The following is a 12915-nucleotide window of genomic DNA, read 5'->3' as shown; positions in this document are numbered from 1 at the left end:
ACCACGAGGCTTTTGCATCAATGATTTCACTTAGCCACATGAAATTCAATGGCTTTAATCTAGGCCTTAGACAGAGGGAAGTCACCGACTTTTAAAGCGCTAGCTTTAAAGTTGTTCCTAGGGCGACCCATTTATCTCTAGACATAGACATTGCTTTAAGGTGAGGGTTGCCATTGTACATTCCTAAAAACCTAACAAGCCAATTTTGGACCCCGAGAGTTTATTTCTAAACCCAAGGTAACGCAAGTGTTAGAGTTAATGCACTCTTTCAATTATTTTAGAGTAAACTGTACAAAATGTATTCTCTGTGGGACACTGGATCACCAGGAAAGGACGTGGGCACCATTGCTTTGTCTGAAGCTGAACTTCACTTACCAAAATGAAACACAAACCTAAATGCTCTCACAGCAACCAGTGTTTCAAGGTCAAGGTGGGCTTTTGGGCCAGTTGAACATAGGAACTGTTGCACCCAAAGCTACTATCGCAAGCCTAGAATAACAAGCCTCTTAGTAGGCCAATCTAGTGCCATTTTTACTGGACATTCGTAAGAAGCAGAAGTCATTTATTTTGCTCATTTCATAAGGAGACAATGACGCATGGTGCAGTGCAACTGTGTATCAGAAGTAAAGATGAAAGGCTCATCAACCAATTGAACCTGGGACCACTCACACCCTAAGCAAAAATCAGACACCTAGACCAACGAGCCCACTTCAAGCAGCTCTTTTGTTAGTGTTTCGACTTTTGGCTCTTGTCCACATTCTGGTCGGTTGGTATTATTGATTTGTTACAATTTTCCTTTTATCAATTGAGAGTTCATTCAATGACTTTATTGGCAAGAGATCAGCATGCTGTTTAAAAAGGAGCTGTCCCAGAGAAAGGTCTCACTCATTTTGCAAAATATATACCATTTTCTTTTTTCCTTTTTTTTCCTGTTGAAATCGAAAGCTAATCAGACGCTGGTATATAAATTTCACAACATAGCGTGTTATGTAAATATAAGTAAATAGCATTGCTTATCCAAATTTTGCAATATTTCAAGAAACGGGTATTATTTCTCATCTTTGATTTAACACTAGAATCAATCCTAAACATGCTTGCAATGCAATGAATTTGTTTTATGAGAATGTTTCAGTTTTCAAAGACGATTCACCATCACACCGGTGCATCATTGAAGGTTAAGGAATAGGCTTTATGCAAGTTCAGAGGACTGTCATAGTTTTATAGTGTTTTGAAATATATCCACTTGTGGGAACCACACACAGTAACTCTGTGCTAAAATTCTGACTATTCAAATAACATGATAGCCTTACCCTCACATAAGATTTTTCCAGAACATGTGCATTGATAAGAATTGTTGATAACTTTCTTTATTTGTAGCATGTTAGAGCCCTGTCAGTTTATGGACAACTCTGGCTCAAAGATGGTGCGCTTCGTTACATAAAAAGAGGGTGCATGGTCTCGTGGTCCCCGGCACATCACCCGGTGTGTCAGAGTGGCCCAGGAGACAAAGGCTCTGCGTTTCGGTCTCAGCCTTTTCTAGATGCATGGGTTTGAATCCCACTTCTGGGAAGCTTTTCTCACTCATCATTTGCTGCATTGCATCGGTGCTCTTCAGCGTGAGAGCTGTACAGCATCGCCTTGAGCCCTGTAATAGTCATGGCCGAGAGGTTAAGGCGATGGACTAGAAATCCATTGGGGTTTCCCCGCGCAGGTTCGAGTCCTGCTGACTACGTGAGTGTGCTCTACTGCTCTGATCTGTGAGTCTGTGCACAAAACCTGCTTGGCTATTTGTGAGGGAATCCAAGCTGTCTTCTCATTGTGACCTTCCATGTGCTAAGCTGTCTTGTTTTACCATCAAAGGCATGACAATTTCAGGCTTTTTTTTATGCCTTTAGCTATGCTGTGTTTCCACCATAGCTGGCTTTCTTACTTCACCCAATTGTTACGAAGAGGTGTATCTGTAATAGGTACCGAAAGACAACCCATTTCTGGCCCTGTAGTTTTTCCACCCTACAGAGTCTAGTTGCAAGCCGAATATAACTTGACTGTTACATTATAGCCAGTCCTTTGATATCATCTTTACATAGCCTTTGAAAAGAACACTCCTAAGGCCTGCACACTAGTGCTTTGACCTATTGGCACCAAACTCGCTGGCTCTAATCTAAGCCTTGACCAGATGATACAAGGAGATTTTCGTGGCGCTGCATCATCTGCCTCAACGTGTTTAGCCTGTGAAATGCACATTGGAAATGGCAGGGCAAAATGCACTTTAAAAAAAACAAAACATGACCATGAGGATTGTGCATCAATGATTTCACTTAGCCACATGAAATTCAATGGCTTTAATCTAGGCCTTGGCCAGAGGGAAGTCACCGACTTTTAAAGCGCTTGCTTTAAAGTTGTTCCTAGGGCGACCCATTTATCTCTAGACATAGACATTGCTTTAAGGTGAGGGTTGCCATTGTAAATTCCTAAAAACCTAACAAGCCAATTTTGGACCCGGAGAGTTTATTTCTAAACCCAAGGTAACGCAAGTGTTAGAGTTAATGCACTGTTTCAATTATTTTAGAGTAAACTGTACAAAATGTATTCTCTGTGGGACACTGGATCACCAGGAAAGGACGTGGGTACCATTGCTTATCGGTAAGTATGTATCTATGTATTTATCTATCTGCATGTATGTATCTGTAGATATGTATCTGTCTATCTCTCTATAGGTATATATAGTTATCTATGTATTTGTCCATCTGCAGGTATGTATCAATAAGTATGTATCTATATATTTATCTATCTGCACGTATGTATCGGTAGGTATGTATTTATGTATTTATCTATCTGTAGGTATTTATCTAGCTATCTCTCTCTATAGGTATGTGTAGTTATGCATGAATCTGTCTGTCCATCTGCAGGCATGTATCGGTAAGTATGTATCTATGTCTTTATCTATCTGCAGGTATGTATCGATATGTATGTATCTATCTATATCTCTTTAGGTATTGATAGTTGTTCATGTATCTGTCTATCCATCTATAGGTACGTATCAGTAGGTATATATCTATCTATCTCTCTGTAGGTATGTAGTGTAATGTATGTATCTATCTATCTATCCATCTGCAGGTATGTATCGATAAATATGTATGTATTTATCTATCTGCAGGTATGTATCGGTATGTATATATGTATTTATGTATCTGCAGGTATGTATCGGTAGGTATGCATCTATCGATCTCTCTGTAGGTATGTATAGTTATGTATCTATCTGTCTATCCAACTGCAGGTATGTTTCAGTAAGTATGTATCTATGTATTTATCTGCATGTATGTATCTGTAGGTATTTATCTAGCTATCTCTCTATAGGTATGTATAATTATGTATGTATCCGCAAGTACGTATCGGGAGGTATGTATCTATCTATCTCTCTGTATGTATCTGTCTATCCATGTGAATGTATGTATCTAGTTATTTATCTATCTATCTTTCTATAGGTATGTATAGTTATGTATGTATCTGTCTAACCATCTACAGGTATGTATCGGTAAGTATGTATCTATGTATTTGTCTATCTGTAGGTATTTATCTATCTCTCTCTCTCTATAGGTATGTGTAGTTATGTATGAATCTGTCTGTCCATCTGCAGGCATGTATCGGTAAGTATGTATGTATGTCTTTATCTATCTGCAGGTATGTATCAGTAGGTATTTATCTATCTATCTCTCTACAAGTATGTATTGTTATGTATGCATCTGTTTATCCATCTGCAGGGGTGTTTCGGTAAGTATGCATCTATGTATTTATCTATCTGCAGGTATGTATTGATAGGTATGTGTCTGTCTCTCTTTAGGTATGTATAGTTGTTTATGTATCTGTCTATCCATCTACAGGTACGTATCGGTAGGTATGTATCTCTCTATCTCTCTATAGGTATGTATAGTTGTTTATGTATCTGTCTATCCATCTACAGGTATGTATTGTTAGGTATGCATCTATCTATTTCTCTATAGGTATGTATATTTAAGTATATATCCGAAGGTATGTATCTATCTCTCTGTCTATAGGTATGTATAGTTATGTATGTATCTGTCTATCCATCTGCAGGTATGTATTGGTAAGTATGTATGTGTTTTTATCTATCAACAGGTATATATCGGTAGATATGTATCTATCTATCTCTCTATAGGTATGTATAGTTATGTATTTATCTTTCTATCCATCTACAAGTATGTATCGTTAAGTATGTATCTATGTATTTATCTATCTGCAGGTATGTATCTGTAGGTATCTCAACAGAGAGAAGAGCCTATTGTTGGGATGGGTGGGGTCCCTCACAATCTCCCTGGCTTTGCTTTGGCACCGCTTGTGATAGATAGTCTGCAGGTTAGGAAGTTCCGTAGGAATGATGCGCTCTGCTGAATGCACCACCCTCCATTCTCAAACCAGGCTGTATTCCCCGTGAGGATGTTCCCCGTGAGGATGCTCTCGATAGTGCAGGTGGTTCCGTATGAGTGATGCGCTCTGCTGAACGCACTACCCTTTGGAGTGTTTGTCTGTCCTGCTTGGTGCTGTTCCCAAACCAGACTGTGATGTTCCCCGTGAGGATGCTCTCGATAGTGCAGGTGTAGAAGTTCCGCAGTACCTTGGAGGGCAGTCTGAAGTCTCTTAGACGTCTGAGGTGGTAAAGACGCTGACGAGCCTTCTTTGCCAAGGAGTTGGTATGGCGGGACCGGGACAGGTCCTGCGAGATGTGAACACCAAGGTACCTGAAACTATCTACTCTCTCCACCGTGGTTCCACTGATCCTCACAGGTTGGTAGTGCCGCTCCTGCTTTTTGCTGCAATCCACGATCAGCTCCTTTGTCTTACTGACGTTTAGGAGGAGATTATTTTCCTGGCACCACTTTTCCAGGTGTTTAATCTCCGGCAGGTAGGCCCTCTCATCGTTGTCCGAAATCAGGCCCATGACAACGGTGTTGTCAGCAAACTTGACAATGACAGACCAGACAGAGCTTCACATCTGCAGACTAGAGTAAGTTGAGGGTATAGTGTTAAACTAGGCACTACATAAACAATATATAGCATATATACAGAGGATATAGTATTAAACCAGGTACTACATATAGAGTATATAGTATATATACACAGAGTATATAGTTTTACCAGATGAACATGCTGATCTTTGATCTCCTGGTTCTTCATCTCCAGCGCCACTTTCAGACTCATAATGTCCTCCTCTATGGGCTGGTATAACACACACACAAACACACGCAAACGCACGCAAACGCAAACGCACACACAAACAAACACACACACACACACACACACACACACACACACACACACACACACACACACACATACACACACACACACATACACACATACACGAATCATCACTACAGCCAGTACAATGGAAAGGTGGGAATGTGTACTGAATGTGTACTGCAGCTATAAGTGAAAGGTGGAGGTACTGGTGGATGTGTACTGACACTATAAGGGATCTCTACCTGCAGTGACAGTCTGAGCTTCTCAAGTTCTTTCTCCAGAGATTTCTTCTCCTGTTCACCGGCCATTTTCATATCTGCCAGAGCAAGTATCATTACTGCTGGATATATATAGAACACAGATTGTACATCCTGCATAATTACTACTGGATATATAAAATATACTATATATAGTACTATACATATATTAGTATCACTTTTATTGGAGCCTAAAGGCTAACATTCATTATTAGTTATGTTAGTATTATTGTATTTCCATAGTACTTACTCTTGATGGACCTGTTATGCTCCTCCTCCTCCTGCTGTTTCTGCAGGAGCTCTGTCTCCTCCTGCAGCTCGTGTTTCAGCATCTGCTGAAGAACCTGGAGCTCCTTCTGCTTCTGCAACCTCAACTCCTTCAGCTGCTCCAATAAACTGTTCTCCAACTCCTCCTTCTCACGCCGCAAACACTCCAATCGGGCCACAGGCCCCACTACTGACACAGAACCACACACACACACACACACACATACACACACACAGAGACAAACAGAAAGAGAGACAGACATATGAAATTAGAAAGTGATATAGTGTAGAAATAGATTGATGTTATTCAGGGACCTCATTTATAAAGCTTTGTGGATTCCACAGTGAAAGTGTGTGTATTTTGCACAAATAACAGGAAATGGCATATACCCCCCAAAAAATTTGATTTCTAAAGCCTCGAGTATGAATTATTGGGAGTTAGAGTTGACAATGCAGCTCTAAAGACAAAAAAGGAATTTTAACCACAGTTATGAGTGGCAGCACCAGCAACCACAGGTGTGAGTGGCATTATATTTACATTTAACCTCCACATCCTTTGTGTCTGTGTATTCGTCCAGCACACCATCTCCAGAAACGCCTCATTTTTCCTGTCCTCTTCAGTGTCTTTCCACAGACTGATTTATAAAGGTGTTCATGGGATTCCCCTCACATTTGACATCAGGCCACAGGACATATGGGGTTCTAAAGTTCCAAGAGTATAGATGAGTTGTTTTTCTTTGAATTTCCTAATTTCATTGCTGCCATAGCAACAACTGGCAATGCAAACAGACGTGTCATTAATGCAGTGACTCTACCTCAACATGGCTTGATTAACCATGTACGGCTCACCGGAGACTGTGATACATATAACATCCCAAAGTGTACTTCATTCTGAGCAAAATCTAACTAGCCTCATTACTGCTGAACTATGAGGGGCCATTTAGGGAGAAATCAGGGAAACACTACTTGTACATACTTGTACATACATAGGAAGACTGTTGAACTATTAATATTAGGACAGTTATTGACATTTGTGTAATAAGTAGTGCTTCTCTTAATGACAAATGTAACTGTTTTCCCATATAGAATTGTGTGGTTTATATTGTTTGGAAGAACTTTTTCTTCTCATTTAGAAATATGTTCACTAAGTGCTCAGATTGTCTTATTATTTATTATGCTCAGTCTCAGCATTTTTGGCAGATTTCACCACGTTATTACGAACGTGGATACGTTATCTTATAATTATAAGCAGTGTGAGATGTGAAGCTAAGCGAATCACATGTACAGAATTTCTAACAATAGCCTGTTTTGTATAGCCGGGCTAACTGACCAATCAGTGAAATTAAATGTGGTTGTTGAGCTTGTTGCAGCTGGGACAATTTAATTTGATTTCATTGTGTTTAATCTTAAACTCAGCCGCGTGCCATGAGACACAAATTAATCTGAGCATTTTTTGTTCTAGCTGCAAGCTAACGCCGACTTAACCTAGCCATGTTTTACAGTTAGCTTGAAATAATTGAGGTTAATCGCTAGAGGGTGCTGTTCATTTTTTTCTTTTTTCTTTTTCTATTATTGATCAGGAAAAAACTATAAAATAGATGAGGTGGACGTTTTCTATGTATGATATGGAATTTGAGTATATGAGTGAATGTTACTATGTAAATGTATAAGAATTTGTGGATAAGATTATTATGAGATTATTTATAATCAAACGACTACACTATACAACCACATCTTCCTTTTATTTACATATTATACAGATATTTACAGATATTTATTTTTTACTTACAGAGCAGCTCCTCATTGGTTTGCCTCAGAAGCTTCTTTTCAATGTCCTCTTTCTCCAGGTACTCCTGCAGTTTAGGCATCTCATCTGCCAACCGCCTGAGAGCAGAAGAGACGTGGTGTGAAGCGTAGCCTGCTGTTAAAGGCTACAGATATAGTACATCTGTGATGCTAACAGCGTTTATTATATGAAGCTTTATAGAGGTCATTTGGACCTTATAGAGGTCATTATCTCTTAAAGGTTAAATCTTCTGAAGGTCTTAGTCCTGATGTGTGAGTGAAACAGTGCATAGGTGTGAGTGAATCAGTGATGTGTGAGTGAAACAGTGCATAGGTGTAGAGACCTGGACTTGCCGAGATGCAGGCCTATCCTCGCAGTCTGGTGCTATTCTTTTGTTAGAGAACCTGATCACGCTTCTCCAACAGTACGTTCTTCTGGGCCTGATGACAATGTACACACACACACACACACACACACGGGCACACATACAGACATACAGATACATACAGACACTGTTTAATTTCTTCACATCTGTAGATACACTAGCATAAGTTGATATATATGTTTATGCGTTTGATTATGAGCTGATTTCAACTCGACACGTACAGAGTATATAGTATACATAGAGAGTGCATAGTTTTACCAGATTGAGTGCTACAGATTCTTGTGATGAAAGGTGACAAACCCAGCCATATGAAGAAAACAAGTACTGGGTTAATCCCTTAAAGGTTTAAAGGAGTCTCCCTTAAATGTCTTAGTCCTGCTCTTACTACATGCTGATGTGTGAGTGAAACAGTGCAGAGGTGTAGAGACATGGACTTGGCGACATGCAGGTCTTTCCTCACAATTAGTGCCGCATTCTTCTGCAGGAGAACCAGAACATGCTTCCACATCCAGTATAATTTACTCCAGTTATTCTTTTTATGAGCCTATACACACACACACACACACACACACACACACACACACACACATATATATATATATATATATATATATATATGTGTGTGTGTGTGTGTGTGTGTGTGTGTGTGTATATATATATATATATATTTTTTTTTTTTTATTATTATTATTTTTTTTTAACACAGATCACCACACAGGGGTGATGTCCGCATTGAAAATACCTTTGAATATAATTTACTTGAATATCAGTTTTCCTTCAATCTGGCAACGGTAATTTTCATGTCTTACTTGATCGTTTTATGCTTATTCATATCCCCCAAAAGTCTGTTTAGACAAGCGGTACGTTTAAGCTCTTTCGTGGTGCTCTGTGGTATCTTTGCGCACTCCATGTCTTGTCTTAAACTGGTTGTTTTTCCACAGCCAATAGTTTGACGCTTTATCGTGGACGTTGAGCCAAAGCCATCATTTAGGGCCAGCCGACGTTTATCTGTCTAAAACGGTATCTGGAGAGAGAGTCTAGCTAACTGGAAGATGTCCACTCTTTTGAAGAAAAATCATGGACAACAAGAAGATGGAAACAGACGGCGGAAAAGAAATCATATCTGCTTATATACACGCAGTGTCCCCGATAAAAAAAAAAAATGTCAACGTGAAACAACAAGTAGTTAAATGCAATAATTCAGATGGGCAGAGATGAACACCACCACTGGAGAAACATGAGGGTCGCGGCTGACAGAAACTCCACCAGTTAAATTAATAAAAACAACAAAAGTATTAAGTAAGTAACGATGTCAAATCACTGTCAGAAATTTAACTGTTCGGGCAACGAATGCAGCGCAATGAGTTTCCTAGTTGTACCTGGTTTTGTGATCGCGAATGGCGAACGTTTGCTGCTAGCTAGCTATTTCTATTAACTCGCTAGTTAGCTCTATATCAGCTAGCAAAAGTCAATCTATACCATCAAACCTATACGTTTAAGCAACACCACATAAGTAGCCATCTATATCACTATAAATGGCACCTTTCCAAAGAATGAAACAAAGTAGCTAATTAATCTTCGCTATCTTGTTAATAGCGACATAATTGTATGGAAATGCAGAGTTGCAGTAGCTAGTTGGCGCTATAGCTTGCTAGCTACGAAGCCGCCGTCTTAGGATGTCAAACCCAGACTTGCTAGTGGGATGCTTTTTCCAGCATGACGGAGCACCATGTCACAAGGGCAAAATGATGATAACCAAGTGGCTCGGTGAACAAAACATTGACATTTTTGGTCCATGGCCAGATCTCCCCAGATCTCAATCCCATTGAGAACCTGTGGTCTCTCCTCAAAAGATGGTAGAAAAACAAAAATTGATCAACTTCAAGCACTGATTAGGCAAGATTGAGTTGCCATCAGTTAAGACTTTGCCCAGAAGCTGATATCCAGCATGCCAAGGTGAATTGCAGAAGGGTCAACATTGTAAATATTAAGTCTGCTTAAACTGGATGTATTTGTCAATAAAAAGTAAAAAAATATTATGAAATTACTTCACTGTGCCATATAAACATCTGACCAAAGGATCTAAAAACTTGTGAAACCCAAAATTTGTCAATCTCAAAACTTTTGGCCACAACTGTACACACACACACACATGCTTAGCGTATGTTTGTGTAATGCACAGTAACGGACCTCAATCACACACGCTACAGTTTTTACCAGTGAAGGATATGCAAAATGTCTGCTATTGTCAAGACTGCAGAATTTACCAACCATAACAGGATCTGCAGTTCCCAGATGTGAAGTAATGGATGTAACTTCATCCCCAAAGTAACACATCCAGATGAATCTCTCTCCTCTTTTCTGCATTTGTAGGTGCGTGGGTTTGATAGTGCTGATCACTTTCAGAGCGTAGAGGCCTGTGACCCCATGACCAACATGTGGAGAGACATCCCCTTGGTGCTAAACCCACAAAGCAACTATGGCATGGAGGTGGCAACACACTCTCTCACCAACACACTCACTCACAGAGGCGGTGATGATGATGATTGCGGCAGTATTTTGTCAAATAATACAGTCTCACAAAAAGGACTATGCAGGTGTCTGCACAATAAAGGAAGACTACAGTCTTCCCCGTTTCACCAAAGACAGTGGTTACACTGTCACACTTAAAATACACTACACTTAACAGTTTTAATAGAGGTTTAATTGAGGACAAACCTGGAGAGACCTGTAGCTCATCTGAGTGCAGGTAGTGTTGGATTCTCTCTTGGTTGGGTTTGATTAGCTTGACTAATGATTTAAATGAACTGAAAAGCAACTTAAAAAGTCTTTACGTTTTTTATATACCAGCTGTTCTTAGTGACACATACTCAAATCACATTTGTGGTCTGAAATTTCTGTAAGTGTTTTGTTATTTTGATCATTAGTCATTTTCATAAAAACATGCTCTAAAACAATATTTTTATCTGGATTTTGGAAGAAATGTTGCTAGTAGTTTATAGAATAAAACACATCTGCTCAGTCTGGTCAAACATATACCCATCAATTGTAAAATTAGAGAAACTGATAATTTTGTAGTGGTCTCATTTTTTTTCCCAGAGGGGTGGGTGTGGATGTGGGTGTGTGTGTGTGTGTGTGTGTGTGTGTGGTATAATACACCAGCAACATTTAAACTACCATGGTCTTTCCTTGTGTTTCCCTTCTTTCTACATTCACTTCTGTTGTCTGGTTTTCTCATCACTCCTGTACAGCTTTGCTGCCTAGTCAAGGCCGTAACAGTGGTCTGATGATCTAAGTCACAATGTGCCCGAGAGACATGAGATGCTTCAAGTGCTTGAGGCCTGTGGTTCGGGAGCCGTTGCCGTGGACATTTAAAGGGTAACGGTCCAACTATTGTTTGAATTTTTCTGTAGTCCTTCGTTCATTATTTTCATGAAGCATGCATCCTGGATTGAAAGAGCCATCTTATTATTCTCTTTGGTCCTCTTAAACACAAGCTTCTGTACATTGAGGTTTACACCTCTTGTGGTGTTGAGAAAAGAGAGGTCAGGCAAGTCACCTTCAGCCTTGGCTGACTGTAGTTCCAGTAGCAGATCACTCAACTTTGTTAATTTAGAAAAAAGGCATCAATGCAATCGAACATAGCATCTTCTATTGCTTCTGCTGAGCCATAAGATTGTTTCAGTCTGTTCCATATCATAGCCAGTCCTGCTTCTGGATGATTGATGTGTATTGCTCTTGTCTGTTCAACATGGTCTGCTGACTCTTTGCCTAACCACTTGAGAAGATAATCCATCTCCTCATTTGGCGGTAGATTTAAACCACTTTTAAACCACTGGTAGCAGTCTGAAAGGAATCTTTCCAGGCTCTGTAGTTCTGAGGTTTGTCATTAAATTGAAATAAACCTGTAGCCACAAGCTAACAATGAGTAAGATATCTCAAAGTCATTCACGTCTGTGTTGCTATCATGGGTGTTTGAAAACATGGGATTGAATGAGGGAGTAGGATGCCATTTTGGGGCGTGAAATATTGCATTGGCAGGGCATAGTTGTTCTCAAACCTAACTCCATGCGGTTCATGGACTTATCCATCTTCACCAAGAAAAGGGTGCTGTGAGTTAAAATGGGAAGTAGTGTTGATTTGAAATTGGCTTTAGGTTTGAAAGCTGAAGGTGGAAACCTGTTGCTAGAGGTTGTTTCTGGTTTTGCTGAAACACCATCCTTTCTTAAATGGAGTTCTGTCGCTTGTGCTATTGCCTGCTCTATCACATACTGTTCAGTACGTTGTGTGGTTTTCAAGGAAACAGAATTTAAGCTTAACTTGCAAGTAAGCTTCTAGCGTTTCTGCTTCAGCAATGCTTCTGTTCTTGCCTTGGCTGTAGAAGTTCTGTTCTCTGTACATGTACGATACACAAATTGACAGGCAGAGAAACGTTCTTCTGACAGCAAAACTGAAAAAGATCAGTTCTTGTCCACAGGTTTACTGACGTCATGAGGAAAGGTGAGATTAAACCCATCAAGACAATCAGCAACACACCCGGCACAACTCGTACCGAAATACACAATGCACCAAATTTCACAGAGAATTGTTATCCACAAAATAATCTGTGATTACAAATAACAATAAAATAAGATATACATACTCGTAACACTTTCAAATGGCATGCAGACAACTGGACTCGCACAGATACAATGAACTATAACTCCTTGTTCTTTCGCTCTCCAATCGCTATACACATCAATCGACTCACTGCTATTGACATCGTGTACTTCTTAAATGAATTACAGGTAACCACAAAAAATGGAAGTTTCTAAACTCAGGACAGAACAGTGTTGCTTTTCGGTGAGTTAAGCTACAGTGTAAGTAAGTGCATGTATATGCAAGTTTAAATTATTATACACAAATGTAAGTAGTAGGCTATTTATGTGAAAATGTTTCATATGTATGTACAAGTAGTGTTT

General features: G+C 39.6%; 1 non-coding gene across 1 annotated transcript; it reads left to right on the top strand.

Annotated features, from left to right (window-relative positions):
• Nucleotides 1–1650: 1650 nt before the first annotated feature.
• trnas-aga (transfer RNA serine (anticodon AGA)) lies at nucleotides 1651–1732 on the top strand. Its single transcript has one exon. It is a non-coding gene; the product is annotated as a tRNA-Ser (tRNA).
• Nucleotides 1733–12915: the final 11183 nt, after the last annotated feature.

This window comes from Electrophorus electricus, chromosome 23, assembly GCF_041902795.1.
Source record: "Electrophorus electricus isolate QZ-2024a chromosome 23, ASM4190279v1, whole genome shotgun sequence".
NCBI classification, from domain to species: domain Eukaryota; kingdom Metazoa; phylum Chordata; class Actinopteri; order Gymnotiformes; family Gymnotidae; genus Electrophorus; species Electrophorus electricus.
The sequence above is the reverse complement of the archived record's forward strand: the minus strand, read 5'-3'. Positions and strand labels throughout refer to the sequence as shown.